Genomic DNA, 24969 nt, shown 5'->3' with positions numbered 1-24969 from the left:
TTTTCTCCTCTCTGAAAAACTTGAAGTATTGGCATTAATGACACTGATCACCATCTTGCATGTTTTTTACTGGAAAGAAGGAGAGTAAACAGTTGATGCGACTGTGATGGGGGAAAAAAATCAATTCTAAAACTGGACACAATCTGAGCTTGAAAACAAAAAGATCTGACAGGGAAACAGCTCTATACAATTAGGAAAAATCCCTTCATTTCTGTTAATGAATAATATGTTTTACTGTTTGGGGTTTTATTCTTCTTTCTAAAGGAATCAAAGGGAAGCTTATTCTAGGGAGCTTGACTTGAACTTCAACAGAGTTTCAGAAGTTCAGTCTTCTTGTGTGTTTACTCCACCAAGGAAATGTTTTCCACTTAAGCAGCACATTCATCTAATTAAATTAAATTAATCCATTCTATATCCCTAAGGTAGAAAGCAGCCACATTTTCATTTATTTATGTGTTATTTTCCCTAGATTCTGAAACTAGTGGCAAAAAAAAAAAGGAGTGGAATTAATTTTGAATATGCATCTGATTTATATTATTCCTTGCAGCAAAACTATTCCCTTTCTATGGTTAAAGCTGCTTCCCTGATACCTCCCATCTGCAAGGGAAAGTAACTACAATTTTTTCCTCTTCGAGGGAAAATGTTTCCAGCAATCTCTCACTTTCACATAATAGGATTAAATAAAAAAAGAATTGGAACTGTCATGAATACTTCCCTTTTGAGGACTCTCACCAAGTTCTGGACGTTTCCCTGCCTAAAAGTTCATAATGTGCTAAACTAATACTGGTGAGGATTTTCTGTTCCTTCAAGAAAAGAGACAAAATATATGCTGAGTTACACTCTGAAACTGAGTTAACATTGTGCCAATTATAATTGCTACTTCTCTGACGTGGATAAATGTGGTTTATTATGATGTCTTGCTGCTTTTCCTCATATCATTTAGATAACGTTCCCATCTCCTCAGTTCCCTCTCATCATACATTGCCCATAGAAAAGTGCAAAGGCAATCTAGATGTCAGATTATCCTCAGATCACAAACAAACAAAGAAAATAAAAAAACAGTGTTAAAAGTGTAGAGATGCTTTTTTTAAGATTTCTAGCCAAGAGCACTGTTAGAACAAAAAGGAGAAAACCTCTCTGTGCATTGCAATTTGTGGGTCTCTGAGAAAATGCTCCACCCTCAGGTTTCAACTAATTCAAAATTAACTGTGTAAAATAACAGGGCTTGAATTCTCTGCTGCATCAATCCCACCTTTAAGTTCAAGTACAATTGATTTGATCCTCCTAAAATCATCACCAATTTTGGTGCTGCAATTCATTACCCTTGGTCTGAAGCCATACAATGGGAACCTTTGTTGGAAAGGACTTTTTGCACGGCCCTTGCTCAGGGTACAGCAGATCAGTGAAACCTGAATTGGGCCAATGGCTCTGGGCATGGATTGGAAATGCAAGGACTGTCAGGATTTATGTTCAATTTTTGCAGAATGAACAAAAACTTGCCATTAACTCACAAGTGTTTTCACTTTGGGTATATCGTGTATCTTCCTTCTCAGCTATAAACAACGAGGTTGCAGCCACATTATAATTCATGCGCAAAATATTTGCATTTTTCCATAAATGTGTTTCAGATTTCATCCCGTGCACTTCAGTCTGGAGGGTATCTATATTCTCTAGACCTCATTATAAATTGAAAATATGCACATTTTCATTTTTATCCAGCCAAGCTGTTTGTCCACACCAATATTCATGCTCAGATCTGGTGGAGTGATTTGTCAATTTACATCAAACCCAATATTTGTAGCTCATTTGTTTTTTAAGGAATAGGATAGGGGTTTTGCCAAATGCTTCCTGAAAGATATTTTTTGTAAATTGCCAATATTATTTTTCAAGCCCCTAAATGGTTCCACAGTAGTCCTTATCTGATGAACAAGTGAAAATATTTCTTACATGTAATTAAATATTACATACTTTCAGGACTTACCATGGAAAAAACCCAACTTTTTCTGAAAATACAGTGGTTCAGTCACATCCTTACTTCCAGCCAACTTTCCTCTCAACACGAACACTGATCACAGTTCACTTCAAACACTCTGAAACAGGAACCAACAGCAAAAATATACCTTCAGATCCCACTGGAGTTAACAACAGTTTACAGCACTGTGAAAGTTAAGAAAACCTTCAGTCTGAAACAAAGAATGCTTGATTTTTCTGGCATTTCAAAATGTGGCTTTTGATGTAAATGATTTGGTTACTGACAGTGATGGTTTTGCTTCTGTAAGTTAAACAAATAGGCCTTGCTTTTAGGGAAATAAAAGAGAAAGCCAATATCATTATGTTTGCTGAATTTGTCTTGGGTAATTATTAATCACTGCTAAAAAGCAGCCATTCCACTGTAAACTGACAGAAAAAACAGAGAAATGGAATTGAATTTTTGTCCAGTAGGGCCTGTATAACTTTATGAAATTTTTGAAAAATTGTTTTTCTCTAATGCAGACAAACAGAATCTATTCTATCATTTCCTGATTCACAGTTGCACCTCACAGACAGTACCTTGCATCACTGCTGAGCTGGGAGACCATTGGCAAAAACTTTCTCTTATCAACTCCCTTGTTCAGGTGCCAAAGATAGAAGCAAATGAAATTCCTTTAATTTCACTGGAGCATAACTCCAGCGCCTGCTGGAAAGAGCCACAGCAGCAGTTTAAGAGGTGTGAGCATTAAACAAAGATGCCACATCCACTTTGTTCTGTTGACAAGGAATAAATTAGAAATGAGAGGCCAGAGGTGTGAACTAGTACAGTTTGTACTCCAGTAACATTTTTTCTGTTAGATGCTGTATGCTAATAGTAAATATTTTACAGTTTTCATCAAAATCTCTCTACAAATTCCCTCAGCTATAAAAACCAAAGGAATGGAAGCATATACAGTTAAAAACCAAAGTGTTTTAAGGCGTGTCCAGCCTTTTTTTCACTCAGTTTACTCAACCATAAAAAAAACCCAAGAGGATCAGGTAGCTCATTCACCAAAATTTGCAAGATCAGGACTTTTTGTATACGCAAAGCTTACTCAAAGCTCTTTCTTAGATACATTTGCAACATCAAAATTACACTACAAGAGTAGAAGAGGATCCTGATCTGCTTTATTGATTTTAAAAAGTGGCTGTAAGTGAACATGGATATCCTTAAGTCATGTGCTTTCATTTACTTTGTGTGCTTTTGTACTCTCAGAAAACAAATGCATTTTACCTGATTCAAGTCAAAAAGGGCATCCAAACTATTCAGTGGTGAGCAGATTCCCTCCTTCACTAAACTACACAAAAGGCCAAGACAGGAAGTTTGTTTTCCTTCCCTTCAGTTTGATTTTATGCTTACAAGTCTAACTCTTGGCAGAAGTTTAGTTAATAAAAGCTGAGACTTTTCCACTTAACAAGCAGACTAAGAACTGTGCCTTTGAATGGGTGTGTGGGGTGTGAATTCCCACTAAATGTGTATCCCAGGAGGGGCAGCAGGTGCAATTCTTGTGTCTTTCTAAATGTCTTTGGAGGCAGGATAGCAGAAATGACTGAATTTTAGTATTTCTAGAAAGCTGCCTTCACCCTGCACAGATAAATTTGTTTCCAGCAGCACCACAAGCTTCTGCACCTTCCAATGATGAAGTTTCACCTCCTGAAGAAGGCAAAGAAGGCAAAGAGCAAATCAGTTTAGGTTCTTAGTCCCAAATCTAGACTAGGGAAGGCTTTCATACTCATTGATGGGGTTTAATGAACAAGAATTTCAGTTTGCAGACTCTTTCCAGTGGTTTATGAAGATGTTTATGAACAGTTGACATTGAGCACTGTCCAGGATGATACCCAGCTCAAACACAGGGGGATGAAGCTGGTGATGGTGCTCATTGCACACCACCAAAGACCATCCCAGCCTGATGCAAGAACAGACTCACTGCCACAACTACAAGCTGTGCTTCTTCTCCTGGAGGACTCTCCAATATCATATTGCTCTTCACAGAAGAAGAGAGTTTAAAGACAACACCCAAGCACAACTCCCCTGGTATGCAAAGGCTTCTTTGCATTGTGTAAAGCAACCTTGAAATGACCCACATTCATAGTTACACCATTTCAAGAGTGCTGTACACTGCCAGAGGTCACCAGTATAAAAGGGGGGTGTAGTGATGCCCCAGAATTCTTCAATATTATGGCTTTACATTTCTTGTTCCTTCCATTTTTGAAATACAGCACATGTTATTATAGCTAGTTATATCTGCATATTACAAGCAATTACTGGGCAAAGTGCTTTTCTTTGTCAAAGTCACTGGCAAAACTTACATTATCTTCAGAGCAAACAAGCCGAGATCAGATCTGTGTGCACTGTGAAAGTGAAGCGTGCTGCAAAAAAAGGGAGATGGAAACCGCATTAATTTAAAACACGTGCTGCTAAAAAAGAGAAGCACAGCTCAAAGGCTCGTCCTAATATAATGAAACCTGACTTCCCTTCAAAGAACATATAGAAAACTTTTCATTTCAACTCTCAGCATAAATATTTGGTAAAAAACCTAACTGAGGGCTTATTGTCATGTTTCTGAAACATACAGTTTTTCACTCTCCATGGTTTATGTACTTAAGGTATAATTTATAACTTTCAGGGGTATATTTGAATCATAAAGAGCAAAGATGACTTTATAGCTATTTCATTGGTTTGAAAACAGTGCTTCACTCAGGTTTATAGCCCATTAAGACAGTGTGTTTTTCCTTGTATGATCCCCTCCTGTGCAGTACTAATTTAATTTCAACACTATGGTTTGAACACCACACATACAATTAGTTTCTATCAGGAATGAAAGCTCTTTCACTCAAGGTCAAATTATAAAATGTCTACCTAGCAGGATGAACTGATAATTTCAGATCAAGTAAAATGAGTCAAAGCTCTATTTTCAGATGTTTTTTTCCTAATTCACTTGAGCCAATCTAAAAATTTTATAACTTAAAAAACAACTTTTTTGCTGTTAATATTATTCCTCAACACATACTGAAATTCATTTTTAGCCAATAACAGCAGCTATCTACATAGATAATTAGAAAATATAACAAAGCACTGGTTTACAACTTCACCAATGAGCTCTCCCCTCAGGAAAATTAAATAGTAGTGATATAACTAGTGTAACATAAAGCACTCTAAGAGATTATTGAAGGGGTTTGGGAATTTTCTTAAATATTCACACAGCAAAAGTTCAGGCAAGCCCCTACCTGTGGTGACAGGGGACCTCTCTTGCCATTTGTCACTCAATTAGAGAAAGTCAGCTTTCCATGAAGCATTCACATTTCTTTATTTAGAAATCATAGATCTCATAAATCACCCCGTGACTCTAGAAAACAGTCATTTGTGTTTACATCACCCTACAGTGCTTAAATCTTCCTCAGTTACCTGTGTGTCATCTCTGGCTTCAATATTTGTCATATATCACAGCTTACCTATGGCTTGGCAAGATGCAAGGCAGGATCACTCTGTCTTCCTCCTGATGCTTCTAATTAAGTCTTAAAAGATGTGTCTTTAACCTTGATGCTGTCTTCCTGTAGAAGGAGTACATGAATAAGACACAAATTCTGCTGGATAAATCCACTGCTTCAACAGATTTGAAGATAGAAATAACATCTATATAACCTATATAAAGCCAACAGTGCAGTTCAGAAAATCAGCAGGTTTGTTCTGGTCTTTAATGAACACAGCAGATTCAGAGGTAAATGTGAGTCCCAAGAGCCAAGACAAAGCTGAGACAGATAAGAGCTAGGATTTTACTGAGTAAAGTTATTTAGTACCTGTGAAGTAGAGGATATTTTAGGAGTGTATAAAGGACAAGGGAAAAAGAGCAAGTGGAAAAAAATCAGTCAGGACCAGTTGTATCAAATATCTGCCTCTGCAGAAGTCACTTAGAAAGGCACTCACCTAGCCCTGGATGTGTTTCTGCTTTAAAGGAAAGCTATGTAAACAAAGTAAAAGTCTCACCAAAGCCAGGAAATAAGTGATGTCACCCAACACCCATCCTTAAAAACATGCTCCTCCTAGGGGTAAAGGAGAGAGCATGCTGTGCTGAATAAAACAGGTTTGAATCATTTCCACTTAAGGTGGATAGCAAAGAGCATTTTTCAGTTCACTCCTCAAGTTCCCAGCAGCTTTGGCTGAAGGAGACCCAGCTGGGAACGACTGGAGGACATCTGAAAAAAAAAAAAAAATGGATTGTGAACGAATATAACTGAGCCCACTGAGACAGAGGCTGACCTCTGGTTATATTTTAGGCCATACAGTAATTCTGATTGTTATTTAACTCAGAATATTATTATTTACATCAAACAGTACCTCTGACACAGAGAAAAAATATGAAGACTTTCATTTCTTTAACAGCAAAGTCAGCTGTGTCCATGCCTTGTTACCCATATTTTGAAAACCATATCAGTTGCCTAAATAAAGAAGATAAAGCTGATGTTCTAAATCTCCAAGCCAGAAGGCCCTGATTAGATTTGTTTTAAAGACACACTTGACATAATTGGAAATCTATTTTGGGGTAAATTTTTAGTTCTGCAGCCAAATAAATGTTATGTTCAAATTTAAACATGCAAATAAAAGCAGCCTGGGATTAGGCAGCACAGAATGCAGACACTTGTCAGTGAATCACCAAGTGATGAAAATGCTTAGCACCTCTGGGTATAAAAATTCAATTTTTGTCCCAGTTACTCATTTGATGGTGCTCTTTCTTATGCTACCTCACATCAGAGGTGTAGAGCTGTGTTTCATGGATTTGGGAGAAAGATTGATGAACAACTTTAAGCCAGCAGAAGAATCCCCTCCTGCTTGTTCTGGGCTTGGGCTGACAGTTACCTTCTCAGCAAACTGAATCAGCAAATGCATCTGCTCTTTTGCAATATTTTATCTATTTTTGTTTTCTTTTTAAAAGGAGAAAGGGAAAGCAAGTTGAGAAAAGCAAAAGTAAATGCTATCAATAAAAAATTGCTCCCAGATAAAGGTGTTTATCTTCATTTCAGAGTGGGAATTTCCAGTTTTGCAAACTAGCATTTAAATTCTGATAGTTTCTTTTTTCAAGAATCCTTCTCATTTACTGTTTCCAAACTATTGCTAATTTGACTCCTAGTTTTTTGTAAGGAAAAAGCAACTTCTAGGTATAGAAATATTTGGGAAAACACTAAATGAGAATCAATACCAGCTATGTTCCAAGTTATTTTCACTTCTTATTTCATCTTTGTTTTCTTCCAGCAGCCACGAACGAATGCATGACCACAGGATAACCTATAGAATCTGATGAGTTTTGAAGTTTAGTTTTAGCAGCTACAAGAGATAAAATTCAGCAGTGATTATATGCAAGTCAAATATAATTGAGGTACATTGGATTTGCAACAAGATAACACCTCCCAGTTGGTCCAAGCACTGAAAAATAAATATTAAAAATTCTTGCTCCTCTGTGATGCAGACCATACATAAATCACATGAGGGCATTAGAGTGATCAGTAAAATCCCAGACTGCGCCATATTTTAGTGGCATCAGCTGGTTACCATTTTGCATTTTAAGATACAGTATTTAAGTCTTCTATACCTTTCCAGCATGACATTTCCTTCCAACACTGAAAAGGCAGTGGATGAGTTTTATTTCACCTTAAATTGTGGGGGAAATATAACATACACGTTACCCACTAGAATACACATCTGCAATAGCAAAATGTAACTTTTCTTGAAGTGCAAATTTACAGGTCCCATTCTCCTCTTAGTTAATGCACACTGTTATGACCTTTTTCTATCAAATTTGAATATAACTAATGAAAATGTGTTATGATAAATATACTTTAGATGTATGTGGTTTTTTGTACATTTGCTTCCTTTAACACATGGCTGGGTTCAGCTCCCTGGAAGCTGTTGAGAATTTACCCAGCCAGTCAACAAAAATGATGAAATGTGACTTATCTGATTAACCATAAGCACACACAGTGGTTTGAATTGAGAATATTCATGATCAATCAACCCAGTCAATGGTATCTGGCAAAAGTTGTTAATAAAAGATATTTGAAGAGATGAACTCCAGGAAATTGTGATCTGTTTGTGGTTATTCCAGAGGCAGAAAAGAAAGACTGAAATCACTCAATATACAACTCTCAGCAGATTATTCTCTCTGCTCCACTGAACACCCGTAAGCACAGTCAACTATTAAATTAGCACTGCTAAGCTCTGCTATTTGTGTTGGCTATTTTTATACACAGCAGGCAATAATCATTACTTAATGAGAGCCTAGGCTTTAACACCAGGTGTGATTTTGTCATCAGGGGATCTATTTTTCTCCTTTTCAGAGTTTGCATCCACATCAGTTTCCATCCCCACCAGCAGCACCTCTTTCTCTCCTGAGGGTTTTGTGGGGAATGCTGATTCCAGGCTCAGCGTGGTGCACGGTGCTTGCTTTGCACTGATTGTCAGAAACTGTCACACACCAGCTTCTGCAAGGAAAATGTGATCTTGGTTACGTCCCTTGCATGAGAGACCACCTCTAATTTTCTGTTATACTTCACCCATATCCTATGCAAAGAAAGGCAAATCTCTGTTTCAAGTGTTGATTTCACAAAAGTCTACCTGGAGTAATGAAAGAAATGTATTCACTGTATTTACTGTCAAAACACCACACAAAGGGAGCAAAAAATTTTCACCTACACTAATGAAAAATGCTCAGCATATAAAAAGCTTGATTACATGCTATAAAGGGCTGACTTACTGCTTTGCTATTCAGCTATTCAAACAGACAGAACACTGCAAAATCTGAAGAACTAAAACTAAGAAAGAAAAAACCACAACTTCTGCACACTTTTGTAGAGAAACCCCAGTTTGGAGAGGGTTGCAGATGAATACAAACTCCTGCTACAGGCATTTTTGGGAAAAAGACAAATAAACAAACAAAGCTACACATGACTCTCTTTGACAGATTTCATTTTCAGCTTAATGAACTTAAGTGCAACCAGATGAAGCAAAAACATGCCTTCTTTTTTCCCAAAAAAAACACGAGAAGTTCCTTTCATGTGAAACTTTCAGTCCAACCTGAAGCAAACACAGGGCTGGGCTCTAAGTATTCACTTCTAGAAAATCCTATTAACAAAGACAAATATGAAGCAACTTGGGAATATCACTCCAGTGATAGATTACCACTTTCAAACTAGTCTAGAGTAGCAATTCTGTAAAAATGACACCAGCTTTTACTGCATAAAGTACATTTTTTTAAAAATTCTTCAGTCAGTAAGCAGTTGGGGATGTGAGTATTCCCTCACATTTACATAATTTCCCTTCTTTTTGCAAGCACCAAGGGATAACTTGGACTGTAAACAGGCAGCTCCAGAAATGTTGAAAATGGAATTCCAAAACACACTTGTGACTTCAATCTTTGCTATTAAAAAACCCCAAATATAGTTCAAAGTTGCAACTTCTGTACTTTTTCCATCTCTGGGATGAGAATGCCTTGACTACCACAAGGTAGAGCATTCTCATTTTTATATGTCCTGTGATACCCCCAAACATTACAGAAATGTTAAAAAAGCAGAATTAATATTTTTTAATCCTCCATGGACATGGAGAGTTTTTTAAATTGTTGTTTATTTGGGGGTTTCTTACTGTTCATAGCAGCAATAGCTCAGTAATTCTCCTGGCCTCTTACAATTGTCTTGAGAGCTTAGAAATGTGAGAAAACTTAGAAATAGCTTTATGGTGATTGTTGTATCCAGATTTTAGCAAGGCTGGTACTAAATATTACAGTGGTTTGCTTAGTAGTATTCGCAAGATGTGATGGCACAGAAGCCCCAAGTAAGGAATTTGATTTTTAATGTGATAATTTGGTCTCTTTCTGCTTTGTGTATCATCCTAATCCTATGGAAATTAGGTGATTTTTGTTCTAGTGAATATCAGAATCCACAACTCTGTAAGAATTTTTCCAAATTAACAAAAGTAAAGCAAAGTTCACACAACAGGAGACTTCATCAATTTGATTCAACAACTCTGCTTTGCTCTCATGAAAACACTTGGCTTCACCTCTTCACTGCACACATATCACAGGAATGATGTGAAATCAGCATCCATGTAGCTCTTTAAACCTGCAGTCAAATATTCAGAAATATTAACCACCATTTAAATGAATTCTCTTGTTCTGCAGCAAAATCCCACAGCATTCAGAAACAGCAAATAGAAACAAGCAGGTGCTTGTTTGTGCAAGTGCTTGACTTGTGCAAGCCAAGAGAGAAAAGCAATCATGGGATTGGAAAATATCTCCTTTATAACATTATAGCTTCCACATTCCTATTCTATCCCTCACACTCCAATTTTTGAAGCCCTCAAGAAATTTCTGTAGAGGCATTCATGCTGCATCTATTTTGCACCAGGTGCGGAGAAAACTGACATTTTGCTTTTTCCCAGCAGCATCAATCACTAAAACCTTAGTGCTGCACTCCCAGCACGTGTTCACCCACCCAGATAACAGAGAGAGGGAAGTGATCCAGCAGTGCTGCAATATGGAACACACCCTGATGTACTCAGCTCCTTCAGGTCTGCTGTCCAGATGAAAAGTACAAGGAAAATCTCATTTGTTAAAGAAATGGGCATATTTCTCTTCTATATATTGACATCTACTCTGTGCAGCTGTGTATGAAAATAACCCTTCCTGAAAAATAGCAGTTTAGTGCATAAAGGATTACTCTCTACCAAAATTTCCCCTACTCAACCAAATTGTACCTGTGGTTTATTGACAGTGCCTTTTGCTGCTGTAGATAAATCAGTCAGTGAAGAGGTGGGGCTGGGCGGAAATAATGCAGCTCTTCAGCAACATAATATGGATCTGCATATCTGTGAAAATTAAACAGAATCAAGAAATTATCAGTTTTAACTGTCTGTGTTGTCTCAGCTCTGCACAAAGAAATGGCTGATGAGGAGCAGCCCATAACCTGGCTTCAGCTTGATTTATGGGCAAACTTTTTTCTTCATTTTTCTGTCCAGAAAGATGTTGGAACCATCTCAGATGTTTTTGAGGCTCAGCTAGACAAAGCCACAGCTGAGATCATCTGCCCATTGGTGACAGACCTGCACTGAGCATATGGTTGGACCTCCACAGGTCCCTCCCAGCCAAAGTCTCTGTGATTTTCCATTATGGAACCAGTCTCATATGTGAACTAGAAGCTATCATCCCATTTCTTCTGCTCTCTTTCCTAGAGCAGCATGATCTTGCTTTCCAAATGCCCTTGCCCATGCTAAAATTTCTCTGAGATAATAATCACATCACTTATTTCTGAAGAAAAATATTAATAGAGCTGCCATAAGTTGCAGCATTACAAAATTAAAATCATATAAATTTAAGGAATTTCCTCTTTTTGTAAGACAACCCTATCAGGGAGGACTGTAGCAGAAGTGAACGCAGAAAACCAGGACTGGTCTGACCTTGAGGATCTCAGGGTGGTTAAGGTGCTACAGCTGCATTGATTTCCTGTGTCTCCCATGCTGTATTTTCCCTTCACTGGCAAACAGGACACTGAGCTGACTCAGGAGAGCCTCCATTTGCCTGTTAAATTTATTGGCTTTGTCTGCCTCAGCTTCTGTCAGTAATGCTCAACAAAAATATTACTGGAATGTGTTCTCCATGTCAAAGAGAAAACACAGCAATTATACATACCCAAAAAACTAGCTGCTCTGCACTTAGTCCATTCTAGCTTTAATGCTTTAACTAAGGAAACTGGGTAAACTAGTGCCCAAAATATTAAGGAAAATACCTTGATTCGTGGCTGATAACTGCTGACTTGGCCATGCTGTCACACCTCCTTCTGTCACTATTTCTCTTCCTTGCAGGGGAGAACCAGTTCTGATTGTCTTCCTTGGGTTTCCTCAGGGTTTATTGCACTTCCTTCTTTGTAGGACCATAGCTCTGCTGAATCTTTTTCACTTATTGCATTTTAATCATTTTTACTAATTTTCAGGGCTAGTTTTCTTCACCAGCATCCTCATTTTCCTGCCTATTTGAAACTAAATGTCTGTGTGTCTTACCTGCTCAGTGCAGACTAGCATTTTTACAGCATTAAAAATTATATCTGAAAACAGTTGAGTTTTTCTCAATGCTTCTGAATTTGATTTCTTGACCTACTCCTTGTATTAAAATTCCCAGCAATTTAAACCACCTAACTTGGTATCCTTTCTGCCATTGGAAATATCTAAGACATTACAAAGAGCTACTAAAAATTAAGAAATTTTCTATACCTAACAAAGTGAAAGTAACTGAGTAAAATAATTAAACGCTCTACTTCATTAAGTTCTTCATAGAATTAATTTTACAGCTTGAAAATTCATTCTTTCCATGAGATACAAATGGAAAGCAATAGAAATAACAAGTATGTTATGCATATGATTACCACAATGGTGCTCAGCTGCCTAAATAAATGAATTTAATGCTGTTTTAGATGCTCCCAAGGTGTTCAACAGAGCCCCACACTTCCAGAGCAGCAACTGAATGCTACTAAAGAAATGTCAGATCAGTGTGGTTTGACAGCTGAATCACTCCCTAAAATCTACTTGTTTTTTGAAGTGTGTACCTATATATATACAAAATCAGTAATGCTACAAATTGGAAGCCAATACAATATTCTACAAACATAGTAGACTCAAAAATGCCTACATTTTAGCCTAGCTTATGACAGAAAGCATTCTCAATATTCCTTCATGGAGCTGAAATCCAAATTTGGCTCTCCCTGTCACTATATTTATATTATTTTACTGCCTAAGATTAATGGAGCATAGACTGGAGGCTGAGATTCCCATCTCTGTCATCTCTTTTTAAATCACTCTCCTTCCAAAATGCTTAAAATTTTTGTGCTGGAACCTTCACTCATTTGACATCATAATACATAAAGATTTATGTTAATGAAAAACTCCATTACATATTCATGGAGCTGTAGTGTGAGAGCCGCACAGAAACTTTAGATGCTTTTAGAGGAGTACACGAATTTCTGTGATTTCTGTGTCCGCAGCATGTGACTTCCCTTATTGGCAACATTAGGATTTTTTTAGGAAATTATGGTAAGCTGTCATTACTTACTGACATTTGTGGGTTTATTCAACCATCCTAACTCAGTCTGACTGCTGAAAAAGTTGCAGACAGGAATTGATTTCAAACTTGGGATGCAGACACATAACAGCATTAGTACAACCCCTGCAGTCATGGTAGTTCCTAATAGAATGGAAGTAATTGGATATAAAGATTAAAAATATTGAAATATTACAGATCCCCAGATAATGCTCAACTAGCACTAATTATTTAAACTTTAGGCCTTTGGTTTCCCATTGCGCCAAGTCATGACTTGGGCTGGCATAAAAACTAAAAGCAGGAGCACTGGAGTCACTCAAGGATAAAAAAGTAGGAGACCAGAATCAGATAATTTATCTAGGAATGTTAAAAAGAAATTTCCAGCTCAAGAATTTCAGTTTGAGAAATGTTCCAACTGCTCTCATTAACAAACAATTCATTACTAGAGCCAGCAATAAGGCAAAAACTGAATCCATTCACATTTTACAGAGGAACAACTTGCTACAAGCATTGCATAAAAAAGACACCCTGCCTCTATAAAAAAAAATTTATTCAAGCTCATGCAAAACTCATCTGAAGGACAGAGGTAGTGAAGAAATAGATTTGTAGATAAATTTGCTGTTGTTTTTAAGATCAATTTCAGTAGGTGTGCAATAAGTAATGGTTACTTACTGCAGGGAATATATTACATATAAATTTTCTTCATTAACTCTTTCCAAGTTATCACAAAAGATATTATTCTAGCCTGTGTGTTCACTAACATGATAAATTGTATTATAAGTGAAAAATTTCATTGTTATTTTTGATTCTTCATGTTTTAGATTAATGGGGTTTCAAAGGTTGTTAAATCTCCTGCATTCATTAGGTTTTCACTAAGTGGAAAATTCTCACTGGCATTGCACTAATGAAGTACCCTTAAAGTCAGCTGGTATAAATTGTGAATGTGGCACATAATGACTTGACTCAAATACATCAAGAGGTTTAAATTCAGGGAAAATTCCATAAGAGCCCTTTCTATGTTTTTAATCAATGTAGTCCAAACCATTCTTTTTCCCCTTCAATTGCCAAGTTGCAGCTTAATTAAAAAGGATCGAATTTTTGAAAATTTTTCCACAAATAGGGATTTCATACAAACAAGACAAGTCTTGTGATCCTCCTTTTTTCTTAGGAAAACTTGTATTCACATTTATTTCCATCAAAAAGCCAAAACACCAGCTTTGTGTTTCTCTCTTTTTGAGCACATGAGTTCACAAACAGTAGCTTTCTTTACCAGCCACCCCCACTATTTACACCCAAAACAAATTTGTGCAGATGGATTTACTTCTAAAGCAAGGGCCCACACTGGAAAAGAGTAAGGATAGAGATCAGTAAGTAATGTCACCCATATGAAAAATCCTGTAGTCATGGAAAAAACAAAAAAAACCTGCTCAGAAATGTGATGCGTACTTGCACTATAATGTGATGTTTGTCAGCACACATTTTTTACAGAGATGTTTATGACTAAATGCTGACATGTTGCCTAAGAGCAGCAGCAGCAAAATGATGAAGATAATGAAGAAAAGTGGATGCAGCCATTAGTTTTTATCCTATTTCTGCCAGGAAAACTTGCTTTTTCCTATGTAAAATGAGACCCAGGCTGTGTCTACACCAGAGTCAGCAGCATAACTGCAGCAAAGGTGCCCTTACATGGATAAATTGAAGATATTGAGCTCAGGTATTGGCAAGAGAAAAGGAAATAAAACAAACCACCACCACATAAATACACAGATAATTATCCTGAGTTCTGGCTGGAACCTCCTTGCTGATATCTGGACTGACTGGATTGATGCAGCAGTTCAGTGTTTGCCATGTCCCATCAAAACCAGCAGGGCTACTTTAAATTAGAAGCCTGGCCTGAACTAGAAATAGCTTTTCAGTGCTAAATATTAAAATATTCTGACCAGCTGGCTTAAATTTAAATGCTGCAGCTCACTGCAAGGAAGCCAGCTCAGCTGGAGGGAAGAGTCCAAGCATCGGGGCCTTAGGTTATCAGAGCCAAAACAGGTAAAAAAGGAAATTCTGGGCTCATCCCAGATGTAATTCCTTCTTCCTAGAACTGCAGCGGACAGAAAAACCCCATTGGAGCTGCACATGTGTCCCAGCAAAGAGATGAGAAGGAGATACAGCAGTGTTTACACAGAACCTCAATTAAATACTCTTGTGTGAAGGTCAGAGCTCCTCACAATAAATGGCCATCTGATGTTTTCAAACCTGAATTTAAATATTTTATCCAATAGAAAAGAAAAATTGAAAAACCAGCACAGCCTTGTAGCAGAAGTCTGTTTCTCAGCTTAAAGATAGGCTCCATTTTCACTCACTCAAGTGAATTTTACCCACAGTTTTCTATCATACAGCTCATAAATCACTTAAGCCTGAAATGTTTTATAGACCTGTACTGGTCTCTAAGCAGATGATCCTGGAATGCAAATACAAATATTTGGTAATTTTTGTAATGAAAAATTATCTCCTCACTTATTTGATTCTCCTGAGAATACTTCACCTCAAGGGAAAACACATCTATTCTCCTTTCTCCAAGACTCCTCCCAAATCAAGAGGAATCTTTTTGAGAAGGATGATAACTTCCACTGGCCTCTTTAAGATTAATGTTTTCACCTGGAATGAAAGTAATATTCTTCCTGACAAAAGACTTAGCTCTCATTCAGAATGAGAGCTTTCAAGTGGCCAGGAACTAAAATGCCACCACAAAATGACTGGGATACATGGCTGGAAAGAAAAAGTGCCCCTGTTTACATCAACAGGCTTGAACCACCAGCAGGTTTTTTTCAATTAATACTGTCACTTTGCCAAACACTCATGAAATTTGGCAGAAAACATTGATTCACCAATCCCATGTGAAATCTGTCCCTGGAAAACACAAAGCATAGTAACAGTTGTGGCAGAAAAATGCTGAAGCACACAAGGGTCTACAGGAATTTTCAGCACTGATAGCCAATGATAGCCAGAAGAAAAGAAAGCAGAGGGAGTAGAAATTGTTAAGAATATTAAGTTCAAAATAAGATTACCTTGCAGATCTGGTAAATTTAGAGTACCCTAAAGCAGAAAGAACATGAAGCAACACTCTACACTGAACTGGTGTTTCTGCCTTATCCAACAGAATCAACAGCCTGCTTGTCCATCTCAGGAGTTCTCAGTTTTAAACTTAGTGGCCAATTACCAACCTCTCACACACCCATCCCAAAAACTTAATTACCAAATGAAATGTTTAGCAAATGACTGCCTTCAACCAACATTTTGACAAGGAAAAGCAGTGCCAGAAGGATGAAAGGCCCAGACAAGTGTAGGATGACTGCAGTACATGAAACACCTCTATTATGTTCTGATAGCCAGAGCATTTTCCTCAAATAATGTTGAGAAAACAGAATTTAGCAAGTGACATCCAGCAAATACATAATCAGAGAATGCTTAAGTGGCTTGGGATTTGGAAGGCAGTTCCTTCAGGAATAAGTTAACTGTTTATGCAGTAGAGTTAAAAATATGTTAAGAAGAGGGTGTAGAATGACTTGCTAGATGTCTTCAATAATATTTCAGCAGGTACCACACAAATAGTTTTGTTAGTATTGGCAAAACTAAATAAACCCTGAGGAGAAGTATGATTGGAAAAAGCAAACCTTGTGGTGTAAAATAAACACGCATGTCAAAATCAAGTACCAAGCTCACTCAGATTCCTGACAGAAGTCTAGAGCAATGAATTGGCAGCCTCACTGTTTATACTGCTCTAACTCCTCTGTGACTTTAAAGGAAATTTCTTTTTTAGCTAATGCTGAGACCTCGAGGCAGGAAATCCTCCATCTTACTGATGTTCAGCTGTGGAAACGTGGCAGCTCATCCATTGTTTATCTCACCCCATCCTATATTCCAGCATCAAGGTGGTGGAGGATAATTCACCAAAGCAAGAGTTTTTGGTTGATTTGGAATATTAAAGCACAAATAGGGGAAGAGACTTTGAGCACAGAGTTGATTTCTAATTTACAATTATCCTAGAGAACTGCAATTTAAAATTATCCTAGAGATATTAAAAAAATTCAATTCCCAATAAGGTGAAGCTGTAGGTTCATATGCCAGCCTGCAGAAGCTAATCCACACCAAACTAGCAGGGACAACTTTGGAGAGGAAGAAATAACATATTCTTCCTATCAGCCTTCACAAAAGCTTACAATATTTGAGCCTTGTCCTGATCCAGGTTTTCAAAAATCTCCTTCTGAGATGTCGGCTTCATGTTATTCAGATACTAATTAAAGGCTTTGAAGGCTTTAGAGATGCTGGAAGGTTTCCTTTAAAAACTAGCTCAAATTCTAGGGATTTTACAACATTTTCTGAGATTTCTGAATGAAGAGAAGACTTAGATACAGAAATAAAATAGAAAATTGTGAAAGGTGAAGACTGTGTGAAGAGTGGAGTGTGTTCCTACTGCCTTCAGTAGAACTAGATTTAGAGAAATGAGAGAAAGGAAGGGAAAAAACCCCAAAATCAGGCAAGTTGCCTTCTCATCTCCTGCTGTGTAGGCAGGCAAAGCCTGGTGTGACAAATAGCATCCTTCCTAACACAGTTATTGTGTTGGGTAGGTGACTCACTCTCCCTTCTAAATCACACCAGTAATGCCAGTAGGAATTATTGACTAAACCACATTTGCTGAGACTCACTTGGATGTCAATAGTATTGAGGGGAAATGAAAGAAAGATCTCCTTGCAGCCCTTCATGGTTGTGAGGGATTTTTCTGATTTAAAATTACATATGGCTGTGGTAGGGTTTGCATCCAGGATGTGGTTTAGAAGTGTCTGGAAATCTAAATTAAAAAGGCAGCCTAAGAGCACCCAGCAAAAATTGGGCACATTAAAAGTACTACAAGTTTGACAGAATGAATTTTCCCTCGTTAGTGTTATTGACTTCTCCTACCAATAAAATCTGCCTGCCTTGCATGAATATGATTTACATTCAGAAAGTTCTGATTAGATGTGTATCTCGTGTTCTCCACTAAGTTACAATTTCTCTAACATATTTCATGGCTGCTGTGAAGAGATTCATCGTGGATATTGGACAACAGTGGAAATTGCTGCATAAAGATTACATTAATCGTGAAATCATCAGGCATTAATTCCATCAGCTGCTCAAGAGGCCAATATTTCTCCTTTGTGATTAGGGAAGGACAGTGAAGGTTGCCAGGCTTATCAGAGAGTCCAAAAACAAACTGGGGCTAGAATTTGAGGACTATGTCAGCTGGAAATTTCTACAGGATTCAATAATGACAGTTATATAAAAAACTGCATATCCCAGAGTCCTGACAGAAAACCAGAGCAGTAAACACTCCATCTGCCCTTGCTGTGAGATCTACATAAGTACTGATGAAGTTTCTCAATGATGCCTGCTTTTTAACTGGGCTCCTCTGAATTTTTTCAAGAAATACTAGAGAAATCCAGCAGAAATTAATGTGTCCTTTAATTATATCAACACAAGAAAGCTTTCCCAGCAAATGCAAAAGGCTCATTTCTTAAAGGAGGAATTTACTGGTTACCATTATGCCTCTCCATTGTTTTTTATATATTAAAACATTTTGAGAGAGAAGACTGCCTTAAACTACAAACATACCTTCTTTCTTGTTCTCTTGGTGTCTTTAAATGAAGTCCTGATATGAGCTCAGTGGAAGTTTCAGTATTGAGTGAAATAAACGCAGTTTATACGCAGCATAATGCCAAAGGCTCATCTGGAAGACAGAACAATTTTTTTTCACTCAAAACCCTCTTTTTGATCCACATGGGTAATGCTCCAAGTGTTATGTTAAGCAACCATTATTCTAAGAGAGCCAGCATTAAGAATCCTGAGCATAAACTGTCACTTCTTGAGGCAGATTTATGGCTTATGACAGTAATTGCTCACACCAAAGGAGCGAGCTGGTGCTCCATCCAAGCACAAAGAGATACTGCCATTAGATGAGAGGAGGGATCTGATAATGCCTGGGGTTTACAACTAGAAAATTACCTCTTATTTAAATTTTCAAAAATCCCCAGCATACTGCACACAAACAGGCACTTGTTCGTGTAAATAAACATAAATGTTCGCATTTTTGTTCAGCTTTGGTTTTTGTAAAGTGACTTGAATCACCGCATGGCACACTTGTTCCTCTGTATTTGACTTTGTGTTGCTTTAAATGAACTGCTAAAATCTTTGGGTATTTGAGGTATTTTGTGTTGCTTGAGTATATGTACTCATTTTAAGGGCTAAAAAGGAAAAGTAAATGTAAAAGCAAGGCAAAGTAAAATATCTGTGAGAAGGAAAGTCAACCTTGTGCCTGTAAATTGCTGCTATGGGATCTTTGGAAAAGGCAACGACCAACTCTGTGCACCCAGAAAGCCAAGCTTGAAAGTTTAATATGGACTTCTAAAAAAGGAAAAATAGAAAGGCTTCCTAATTATGAAACTACATTTTAACAAAGACATAAAACTTCCATCTCTCTCTCCATTTTAGGCTTAAAGATATTTTCCTAATATTGCAATAAGTCCTCCCTCAGAAAACTGAATCAGCAAAAAATAAAACAGCTTTATAAAGTCTACTGTCTGCTGTGTTTTTCCAGGTTCTGCTCTGCCAGTAAACCCAAGCATGATCTGAATGGTAACAGCAAGTTTATGGACAGTGAATAATAGCATGACATAGCTAATTAATGCTATTTCAGTCCAGACTCTTTAAACAATCAGGCCTAATTGTGCTAAACAATGTGATGGGTTTTTATGGACAGCAGTGAATGAGCAAATCCAATGAATATTTAAAGCTAAATCCAGAGTAATTTATGCTTTATGGCATAACAAACTCAGCCCAGTACCTTCATTACTTACATCTCCTGTTGGTTCTGTTTTCTTTCCTAAAGATAACCCACAAAACCAACACCACCTTCACTCTAAAAAACAAACTCAAGAAAAACCCCACAAACTCTCCCACCAAACATACTTACTATGCCTTGTTTGGACAGATTTTCTGTCACTGAGTTAAAAACAAAGAAAATAAATGCATGCCATTGATTGTACAGAACACCTCAGCTGCTGAAGGTGCAGGGATGCTTCCTAGATATTTATGCCTCTGTTAGGCATAAAAATGAATCTGGGTAGGTTCTTCATGTTTGGCTAATATTGACATGGTGGACAAAATAAATCCCTGTGTTCTGATTAGCCTCTGACATGATCAGACTTCTGTGAGTGTTTTAAATAAGGAGAAATCGAAATAATCAAAACTGATCACCTGCAAGCATTCCTGTTTAATTTTGTTTACTTCAAAGCAAAGAGCCAATCCTTCTGTACACCAAAGATCCCTTGGTAATGGGGAAAGGTATGAAAAGAGAGAAGGACAGAGCTGAAAGGTACAGAGCAGCCAAAAGCAGTTTTGTTGAACTCATACCCCCTGTGAATTCCTCATTTTGTTATTGCTATCTTATTGCAAAGCTCCCATACCTTCTTGGTGATTTCTCATGGGCATCTCCTTGCAGCACAGCCAACAAACTCCAGCTCTCCTCACCACCAGCCAACCCACTTCACAGCAGTCATTATTATTGGGCACAGCTGCGGCCTGTTAAGGGCAGGCCTGTTCCTAATCCTTGGTGATTAGCACAGCTGCAACTCCTCAGGGGTGAGATTGCCTTCTGCACTATCTTTATTTTCTTACACTTTATCCCTCCACATTTTATCTTTCCTCCTACCAAACCATCCAAGCTCCATCACTACAGCAGCAGGTCATGAGTGTTCATCTTCCAACACCAACATTTAATTACTTCCCATTTGGTTTTGAAATCACTTAAAGATATGTGATGGTGCCAGCCCAACCCTCTGCACAGGCACAAGACATTGTGACTCTCACCTGATAACGGCTCATGTTCTTGCCAGGGAGAGCCCATCTTCTCCTTCCTAAAGTCAAGAGAAGTGTTGGGCAACCAAAAATATGGACACCAACAGAATTAATAGCTAACTTTGTATTAAGAAAGGAGCTGTTGCTGACTAATGCTAATTTTCAGATCTGAAATAGACATATCCATGTAATTTCCTTTCACATGTCAATCTGAAGCATTAGTATGAACAGATAAACCATAAAAGTACACAAAAGTCCTAGAAAAGTATTTTATTGCCCTAAGAGATTTATTCAATATTTAAAGAGACTTATTACCTTCTCTGCTTTACTTTCTTTTTAGTCAGTCTGTTTAAGCACAAATCTAGTTAAATGTACATTTCATCTTCATTATATCAAGATAAAGCTGGTAGTAATTGTCCTTCCAATCAAACCACATAACAGAGCTCTGCAGGATTGCTCTTCTGCAATATTCAGGTTGGGCAGTAATTTATGTCACTTTTGGTACTTGGGTTCTTCTCCATAATGAGGTTTTTAAGTGTCCTACCTGACATTTACATTCCTAATGAGATTTCCACACCTCTGCTGGGGTCCATAAAGACCAATATTAATAGCTCAAGCTGTTTTACTGGATTAAAAAAAGTTAGAATTTACTTTTATGTTACGGCCAAGCATAATAGCCCTTTCCAGTTCAAATACACTAAACACACATAACTATTAAACTGCTTCACAATTAAGTACATTTAACTTGCCCACAGTAGAAAACCACTGTTTTTCCCTGTAAAAAATAAAAAAAGTCTCACCTCAGGTTTCCTGGCCTTTCTTTTCCTCCTCCTTGGTTTTCTCTCTCTCCTATATGTCCTCCCAAGCTCCAGAGGTGGAGGAAGGGAGAGTTACTCCTGCTGGCACTTAGGAAACCAAGATGGGATTTATTTTAGGGGAAGCAGAACCCAGGCTGGCTGTTCCATCTGGAGGAGGAGAGTTTGGAGATATCCACACTGCTGTGTGCAGGGGTGAGGTTAGAGGTGAATCAAAACTATTTGGAAGGGAAAAAGGTGAGCCAGCCCTAAGCTGGGTCTGCCTCCTCTCCTGCCTTTCCACACACCAGAAACTCCCCTTCTGTTTCAAGGTGTCTGTGAAGAAGATAGTGCTCAGCCAGAAATGGGAAATTCTCTGTGCTGTTTGCTTGTTTTAAAGAGAGTGGAAAGTTGCAATGACTGTTCTGGTTTGTTGTCATATATAAAGCAAGAGCTCTATTATCATTATATTGCAAGGGTTCCATATTACTAGAGCTTCATACCTCTCTGATGTTTCTTGCAGGCAGCCTCTCCAGACACTGACTCCTCCTCATCCTCACAGCAGCCAACTGACACCAGTTCCCACAAATCCACTCTTTTATAACACTCTTCTTATTGGCTACAGGTGTGGCCTGCTAACATCAGGCCTGTTCCCAATCTCTAATAATTAACCCAGCTGCAACTCCTTAATGGATAAGATTACTTTCTATACTACCTCTATTTACTTACATTCTATTCCCCTACACTGGATATCTGAGAGCTGAATGAGCAAATGCACAGGGAGGGGTCCTGCATTCTCTGCAGTGTCTGGTCACTTACTAGCCTGGAGGGGCTTGAAAATTTTGATTTGGTTACACTTTAGTCAGTAACAAGTGGTTTTAAAGCACAGGAGTTCAGACTCCCCTAATTAACTGATTTTTCAATCATCATGCTAGAAGTCTATTTTAACACCCTACCCTTTAACTGAGACAAAAAATATTTTTCTGTTACCTTGCATTTACTACTGGATAGTATTCAGATACTGAGCATAACACTAGAGAAATCACTGAAATCTTACCAAGGCCACAATTCATGTCCAAAGGTTGTATAAATGAGGAAAGTTTTCTTATAGTAGACTCCAAAACCATCTTAAACAGAGAGATGCACTGCCTGGTTTAGCAGCCTTGGATTTGAGGTACACAAAATATTTTTACCTGCTGATATCACTTATAAGCACGTTCTGACATGTCAAATAAATACACATTAGCAGAGTAATCATCACCCTGTGTTATAATTTCTCACCTCTAAGAAATTAATGTGCATAATTTCTTTCTGTTTACATGCAATATTGGAATGGCACAACAGCTGAAGCAAATGTAACATATTTTCTGAGTGCCAGCCAGGGGCTGGGTGCTTTCTGCAATATTAAGTATCAATCCTTCACCAGGATAAGAAGCAACAAATATTTTTTTTTCTCGTGGTAGAATTGATTTTTGCAAATGGAGCCTGGTTCAAGTGGTGTAATCATCTTTCCTCCTTTTTGCAGTTGCTCAATGCACAACCTCATCCATTCAGTCGCAATCAATTGGGTGAAAAAGTATTTCCCTCATCAGTGAAAAAGGGGAGCTTGTACCTTGTGTGCTCAATATCAGTCATTTGTTTAATTGGCTAATAAGAGATTATTCCTCCTACAAAACCAATCTGCAGTAACTCCTTCACCTTTAAAAAATATGGCAGGTCTGGTCCAGACCATTGTATATTATATATTATATTCTAATATATTTACACTATTTCTATAGTATCAAATTTTTGAACGCTTACCCTTCAAATTTAATTATACAACTCAATATCAAAATTATGCCTTTGTACAAGACCTTGCTGAGACAACTGAAAAAAAAAGCCCACAAGAAAAACTTTATTGATGTAGGTAGAGAACATTAATTTCTGTAGCTAAAAGGAAGATTAAAAACTTAGTAAATCTCCAGCTTAATTTTATAGGAATCACTTTTTCTGGAATACTTTTTTTCTGTCTCTCTAAATTTGGCAAATATCTTGTTTATGCAGAGATCTTGAATAAAGCATTTCTCACATATAGGATGATGGGATGGTTTGTTTTGGGGTTTTTTCAGCAGGTTTTGTAAAGAATTATTTATTATGTGAGGCTGAAATGTTAAACAATGTTGTCATAGGGAGTTTCATTGAGGTTATGGATAGATCTGACTTGCAATTTTTAAGCATTTGCTCTTTCTTTGCAAATTGTGTCTCGTGTTGTTGCTTCATTTCCCCCTTTCTCATTTCTTGAGAGGTTTCAAGATTGTTTTAGAGCTTGGGATATGACAAATGGTACTAGTGAGAATGAGCTTCCTGCCAAAACGCATGGAACATCACTCACGCAAACTCCTAATTACTAAAACTTTAAAAATTATTTATCAATTTATTTTTGGGAGGACACTGTGCAGCAGGTGACCTGTTTGCATGGCTGAAGCAGGTATGGAAGCAGCTAATCATGGCTAAAAATAGCTGTTATTGTCCTGTAGGTGCTGACTCCTCTGTGCACACTGAACACAAATCTGAATTGGAGCTGCTTGGATGACAACGCACATGCACAGTCAGCCACGTCTCATTGATTTCTGGGGAGGTGGGTGGAATGCACATCACTTTTCCTTCAGCCATCCCCAAAACAATTGATCCAGGCCCCATTTTTCACCAGATCACTGAGTGTTAATTCAATTTGATGGGCACAGCAGGCAATAATACATCCTACAAGGAACATGCTTTCAGTGGTGTACAAAGTACATCCTTTTCATCCAGACAGGGTTTTGATGCAGATCAAATGAATTTTCATATCAAACCATTTCTGGCTGTCTCTCACTAAATCAGCATGGTTTTCCTTTTGCTTCTTTTGTAGTTTTTTCAGGAGAATCTAGAAAATAGAACAACACAAACTGCACCACAGGCAGACCTCCTTTTACACATACTACAAAACTTCTGTACTGAAAAAGCTCTGGATAAATTCATTGTAGATAAAAGTCAAATAATATATTTAGCAAAGCAGAAGATTAAAAAAAAAACAATAATAAAAAAGCATTGTTTTCTACAGCACTGAAAATGCAGTACAGGAGCTGCTCAAAGAGGAATAAACTGGATTTGTTCCCCTGTAGTCCTGAGGAAGTAAAAGGGGAAAACCAGAAATTGATTAAATATTAGATAGCAATTAAATATGGAGG

At 37.6% G+C, this 24969-nt stretch overlaps 1 long non-coding RNA gene across 6 annotated transcripts in view; it reads right to left on the bottom strand.

Moving 5' to 3' along the window:
* Positions 1-22313, bottom strand: part of LOC135443542 (uncharacterized) — a 30930-nt gene extending 8617 nt beyond the window's left edge. Inside the window, exons 1-10 of one of the 6 annotated variants that reach the window (XR_010439059.1) lie at positions 22267-22313; positions 21770-21874; positions 20982-21028; positions 18729-18843; positions 10754-10864; positions 7206-7300; positions 5996-6204; positions 5464-5562; positions 4321-4380; positions 1982-2090 (exon numbers count right to left, since the gene is read on the bottom strand). This is a non-coding gene — a long non-coding RNA (uncharacterized LOC135443542). The other 5 variants (XR_010439061.1, XR_010439060.1, XR_010439063.1 and 2 more) reach the window with 5 other exon arrangements.
* Between the last annotated feature and the right edge of the window lie 2656 nt (positions 22314-24969).

The sequence above is a fragment of the Zonotrichia leucophrys genome, chromosome 1, assembly GCF_028769735.1.
Source record: "Zonotrichia leucophrys gambelii isolate GWCS_2022_RI chromosome 1, RI_Zleu_2.0, whole genome shotgun sequence".
In the NCBI taxonomy this organism is placed as follows: Eukaryota; Metazoa; Chordata; class Aves; order Passeriformes; family Passerellidae; genus Zonotrichia; species Zonotrichia leucophrys.
The sequence above is the reverse complement of the archived record's forward strand: the minus strand, read 5'-3'. Positions and strand labels throughout refer to the sequence as shown.